Source organism: Euprymna scolopes, chromosome 5 (genome assembly GCF_053919585.1).
Source record: "Euprymna scolopes isolate OS-2025 chromosome 5, ASM5391958v1, whole genome shotgun sequence".
NCBI classification, from domain to species: Eukaryota; Metazoa; Mollusca; class Cephalopoda; order Sepiida; family Sepiolidae; genus Euprymna; species Euprymna scolopes.
In genome coordinates, this window is record NC_136486.1 from 125718071 (window position 1) to 125725024 (window position 6954).

A 6954-nucleotide genomic window follows, 5' to 3' on the forward strand; every position below is an offset into this window, starting at 1 on the left:
CGTAATAGATATACTGAAATTGAAGCCTTAAGGGCTGTCAGTAACCAATGTAAAATAGTAAGAATGCGAAAGTCCAAAGTAGCTGAGCAGCAGCTTGGTTCCCACCAGTTTTAGCAAATAGCAAACAGTGCCCTGAACAGAAGCATGAGCTCTATCCCAATCATCATCAATGGACCTAAAGTAATCTCGTCAGCATCAGACAAAGCCAAACTCTTTGCCAAGAACTTTGCAACTAATTCTACCCTACCTTATACGATCAAGGCCAACAATCACCCGCATTTCCTCCTGTATTTGAAAACACTCTATGCGACATACAAATATTTGTGCATGATGTTTCCAAGCTAATCAAAGATCTTGATTCCAGTAAAGCAACTGGCCCTGATGGCATTCCAATTATAGTACTGAAAAAGCTTCAACTAGAACGAGCTCCTATACTTACAAAGCTGTTTAACCATTGTCTTAAGGAGAATTACTTCCCAACACCCTGGAAAACTTCATTAGTATGCTCCGTATTTAAGAATTCAGGTGATCTATCATGTCTCTCTTAATACAGACCAATAAGTCTCCTGTGCATCATGAGTAAGTTGCTGGAATATGTGTTAAATAGAGAAGTATTTAACCACCTCAGCAAAAGTAACCTTCTTAGTGACATACAATATGATTTCCATTCTGCTAGATCTACAGCAGATATGCTAACGGTTATATTTCATAGGATTAGCAAATTTCTCAATGGAGGCTTCTTTTTTGACACTTGTTCTTGACATATGAAAAGCCTTTGATAAGGTATGCATAAAGGTCTACTCCACAAGATATCCAGCTTATGGTATAGAGGGAAATGTCTTGAGTCCCTCAGGGGTCCATCCTGGACCCAACTCTCTTCTTGATCTACATCAATGATCTCTCAAATCATATCTTAAGATCATTCGTAGACATTTATGCTGACGACACTACCATCTATTGCAACACTTCAGAGGTCGTAAATGACCAAGTTCTCTCTGATTCTCTCTTCTCTGATCTTGATCACGTGGTAAAATGGAGAAAAAAGTGGCTGGTTAATTTTAGTACATCTAAAACCAAGCTTCTATCTTTACATGTTCAGCACTCTGATCCCCATTTGCCATCAATTGAAATGAATGGCTCTCGTCTTGGAGAGGCTCCACGTTTTGATAAGCTTCTGGGTTTGACCTTTAGTCCTGCTCTGAAATGGAACGCATACATCAAAACTGTTCCCAAGGTCGCTGGAAAAATAGTGGGATCATTCTACCGCTCAAGTAGATATCTGACTGCTGATGCAATTCTCTAGCTGTATAACAACCAAGTACGTCCATAACTGATGCGGCACTTACCTTAGGCGGGTTGAACATGATTCTTTTCTCAGAGTAAGTTTCACGTGAATATCAAATTCGCAAGCAGTTCTCAGTAGCTTGGCTATTCCTGTAAGGGGAGAAGACAATGTCATGTTTTTGTTTTTTTTTCTCAAGGAGGTGTCGTCGTCCTCCTACATACATTTCTAAATGGTCACCCATGTGGTACTGACCAGGCTCAATGCTACTTTGGTTCAGTGACCTAGCGTGAACTGGTGTGCTGATGTGATTATGCTGTATGCTTATGGAATGTGAGGACTAAAGGTCAAAATAGCAAAGGTACCAGATTCCTGATACAACCCTCTACCTGTGTAAGAGTCAGATACATCTTAAGATGAACTACTGCTGCCACCCACTCCTCATTTAGAATTTAAAATTTATGTTGTAATGCCTACGAATTCCCAATAATCATTTAAAAATAATTTTCTTTATAAAAATAAAACTACTTAACCAAGTTATGTGATCTTTGGTATATGAAGTTTTCGTTTCATTATACAGATTTTACTTTATTTATTTATTTATTTTTTTAATATAGGGGAAATTTTGGACAAGTGCCTGAACAACTTCAAAATCTAGTGGAGGATATCCTCTGTTCCTTTCACCTCGTTCCCACAGTAGAGGCGTTGTTGATCTTTCGCTTTTCTGTCGTTATTTTCATGGAAGGTGCTCCAATGTCTAGTTCTTCTTGTGAGATATTCCCAGCAAGAATTCGTTTTTTACTACAACAAAAAATACTTCCCTCTTCTATTCCATGTGCTTCGAGTCAGGCTGAATTTCAATGTGAAGTGCTTCTTCATGTCTGGAATACATTACCTTTAATATTTTTAGAAAGACACTCATTGCAGATTACATGCTCTTCATCAATCCAATGTTATCAGATTATTGTCAACTATTTGGAACTTAGCCCATTCTATTAATCATTCTCAGTGTTTTTATAAGGTTCTTCATCTCACACTTTACAATCGGTTCACCTCGAGTGGATTTTGGCTTTGATAAGTAGTGATCTATTTGTAAAAAATAATCAATGGAATATTTTAATTTTTGCTTTTATTTTTTTCTTCTCATTCAGTATGCAAAATGTATCTTTGCAGGCCAGCAATAATCACGACGAACACATGACATGAGTAACAAAAGTGTATTAACAAAAGTATGTTATAGAAGTACACGTCATGATTCTGGGTCCATAACTACCACGAACCGCTAACTTATGACGTGTTCGATGGAACTATATTTATTTTTTCTGTGTAAGTTCATTATTCATAAAATAGCTATATGAGCTTACCCCCATAAAACAAAATTCATACAATATTTTTTATATAAAAGTAGATAAAATAAAGCAAGTCCAATAAAACGCTTGCTTAATATTCATAATTAAAAATGAATGTTTTAAAACTGCACATAAATATAAACCCCTTCACTTATGATATCAAATATATTATATAGTTATTTAAAAAAAAAAAAGTGTATTTGAACAACTACCTATTTACTTGCCTGCATAGGAATGGTTTGTTTTCTTTATCAAGCCTTAGACATTGTGGATCACATGATATTGGACATGGCATTTTCTCCAATGATAGCTAGAAAAAAAGATTGACTCCTTATACAAAATCAAAATAGAAAGAGCAGTGGACCAAAAGATAGACAGTTAAATCGTCTGTCTCGTTACCTTTATCTACATTGTGCATGACAGCATTCTGAGAGAGGCGACGTGAGACTTCCACTTGCTTCAGTTGTCAGCCAAAAAGAGACTGAGACTTCCTCGGCCGGAAGTCACATAATTTCCGTTTTTATATTACCTGTGATCTGTTGGGTGTCACTCAAACCCTTCTATCCAAACACTGCATTTGCCATTCAAAGGACATTTATGCAACAGACACTAAATAACTTCCCTTGGCACTTTGACAAAAGTTTAGTATATATTTTTGATTAACTAGTTGGAGGAAAAAGTAATGTTTTTGTATTTTTTTGTTTTTTTTTTGTTTTAGGAATAATTTCTGTATTCATTCATAGTTTTAGTTGTTTCACCACGTTTCAATCAACTCATCCTTTGGCCTTGTTCAGGTGATTAGCTGCGACTGAATAGAAATGCTGAATCTTGTAACTGTATCCCCAGTAATTATTGCCTTCCATAGTTGTTGTCTCACCACGTTTTAATTAACTAATCTTCTGGCCTGCTTGAGTAAGATTAAAACCACTATCTTCAAACAATGTTCATCTGGAATCGTAAAGACTCAATGCCTCTATCCACTGTGCCATGGCTCCCTAATGGCGATCAAGGTTGGATTTTTTTTATATAGTCTTATAAATCCAATTGCGTGCTCTTATCTGATTTTTCATTGTTGGGTCTGTACAAGATGGTATTAAATTTTTTTTTTTTAGAATGCTTTGAGATGAGGTTTCATAACTTGTGCATTCATCCTTTTCTGGACATCTTCATAGTTTCACCATATTTCGGATAACTCATCTTCTGGCTTTCTTCAACAACAACTATGAAGATGTCCACACAAAGAATGAATACACTAATACAGTTTTGTCAAATTTTTATGCAATGTTGGCGTTATGCAGACTACGATAAAATATATTTTCAGTAATTGTTATATTTTAATGAGATAAGTTAGATATTATGTCCATATTACAATAACTAATATATTTGTGCATGTTTAGTAGTATATGAAATTAAAAAAATGTCAAAATTGCATTAACTTTTCTCACTTGTTCTTGCCTTAGGGATCTTTTGTATAATCTTAGAGTTGCAGGAGATCCTGGTTGAGAAACGTTGCCTTAGTGTATGACAATAACAGTTAGGCCAATGAAGTGAACCGAAAAATGTTTAAAGGAAAGGAAAAATTTCTTACAGAATATCAGCTCTTGTTGGCTTTTAAAACTAAACTATTGTTATGTTTGACGTTCATCTTCGTCGCCAACTTTTATGTTTGCAGGTTGAACCAAATAACGTATAAGGCAATACAAATGAAGACTCAACAAACAAAGGTAGATCAATAAGAAGTGTATTAGAAAAAGTATATTTACAGTATATTTACATAATGGTTGTCAGGTAAGAGAGGCTGGAGAACATATCTGCTCTCGGCTCGGCCTTCGGTGGCTTCTGGTTAACACACACTCAGACTAACCGAGTCTTGCTATTTATGTGTAATATTATCCACATATGAGTGGGTGCCACCACAACAACTATCTTAACCCATTATGGCCACTATGGCCTATAAGTTATGGCTTATGGTTAAATCATTATAGCCTATAAATAGAGCCAAAAATAATTTCTTTTTAATTTCTATAAGATAGCATGTAATGCATACTACATAATTACTCTGAATAAAGGATAAAATTCATCTATATTCATCAATTTCTCTTCAATAGTTCTTTGGAATCTTCTTTAAAAGTCTTATTAAATTTGCTAAAATTCTATTTGGACGATGATGTATGAACTAATATAAATGAGTCTTACAATATTAAGCCACTAATTTATTACCTAAAGTTCAGTGTAACTCTGTGTGAACTGTTTTGCTCCTTACCATAATGTGTAACTTTTATCTTGAATGTATAGACTCTTACTTTCTAAAATATATTACATTAGTATGGATACCCGGCGTTGCCCGGGTGTGTAGATGTAGTGTAGTAAAGAACCACGAAACAGTAGGCAGCCCGGGTAGAGAGAGGTGTTAAAAAAAAGTGGTTTTATTAAGGCAGGCTCGAACCTGTAATGCGAAGGAAAAAAAGGTGAAAAAAAACTAACGTCTTAGCTGATGCGTCCACCGTGAAACAGGAAGTCGCACGCGTTGGAATGAAGGGTAGTAAATCGAATGGAGACGATGACTTGCAAAAATGTCGATGAAGAAAGTGAGCCCTCCTTGTATAAAACTACCCAGTTGAGAGTGAAGAAATTGATGTTTTGTGCCAATTTTTTCGATATTTGTTGTGCAAGAGACCGAGCTTTAAAACGATACCGATTTTTTTTCACGTTCCGACGCGTTTGTCGAAAGTTTTTGCTAGATATACAAACACACACACACACATTTTGCTTTTTATATATTAGATGTACCCAGTGTCCTATTTATAGTAAAGTCGATATTTCACTTTCTGAATTAAATAAATAACTTTTTTCTTTTCGATTTATGTATTCTAACCCATTTTTATAATTTCTATAAAGTTTCATCTCAGTAGTAAAAAATTAGATAACCTAAGACTTAATGGGTTATTTAAGTAAAGATTCAGAGTTAGCTGCCCAGTAATTTTTTTTTCTTTAATCGGAAGCCAAACTTGTAGAAAGCCTCTGAAATATAATTACACAATTTTTTTCTTTCTCTTTTCATGAATACATAAAATACCAATTGATCAACCATCTATATCAATATTGGTTGACGTTTTTTTTTATTCTGATTAAAGAAACCAATGTTACAAGCTGAGAAAAATAGAGCAACAGTTTTGGACAGACACTTCAAGATTTGTGATGCCTCCCGGTGATCCATTTACATTAGCAAGACAGATAATGTGTCATCATAAAAAACGATCAAGTATTTTTATGAATAATAAACACAGCATACATCAGCCAGAGGCTTATCTATTTTTTTTTTTCGTTTTAAACAAGACAAGTAGATGGCAAACTCTGTTAAATAGCTTCATGTGAATCAATGAACACATAAAATGAGATTACATTGGTATCATAGGCACTGTTTAGATTGGCATCTTTTATATACATATATACTGCAAAGGATAGGTATAAGCAATAAATATACCGTAATAGCATCACTTTGAAATTTTAACGTTTATTTCTTGAGGGGAGCGTATGGTACGCTTTCTGTTGCACTCTCTTTAATGGTATGCTTAAAATAATGATAATAATAATAATGTGTCCATGTTACACAATCCATAATTCACAAATGTATGGCTTAATATAACTGAAAACTTGACGCAGAGCTAATTTTTTCTCTATTGCTTTTTTGTATGAAAATTATATTAAGATTTTAGGAACGTGTGCGAGTTGCAATGGACAAACTCCTTAACTGGTATAGTTTTCTTAAAAGCAAATAATAATGGTATCATGTTGCTCATCAGATTTCCGAGAATATATATTCAAAAATTCACCATGATCCGTTCATTAGTTGAGGAGATTACCCCCCCCCCACACACACATATACCGTATATTTCGGCGTATAATTCGACCTTTAAAGTTGCAAAACCATCTTTAAAAAACAATATTTCATAAGATACCGGGTGTTGCAATCTCTAGCCTAGGCTAAACAAACATGGTTTTGTGATCTAGCAGTCGTCTTATACAACCGATATATGATAAAATTATTAAAATTTTCTCCAATTTTGTACCTCGTCTTATCTAACAGTCCCCTTATACACCGTAATTTATGGTGTGTGTGTGTGTGTGTGTGTGTGTGTGTGTATATATATATATATATAGTGAATGAATGAGAAAAGTCTATATTCCAAAGTTCATGACGTTGACCATCTTATAGTTTATTCCTTTAATTCAGTTGACATTTGCAATTCTTGACAGTATCTGTTTCGTAACACAAAATCAATCACTTAATTATTATATCAATTAGTGAATTTATTTTGCCCT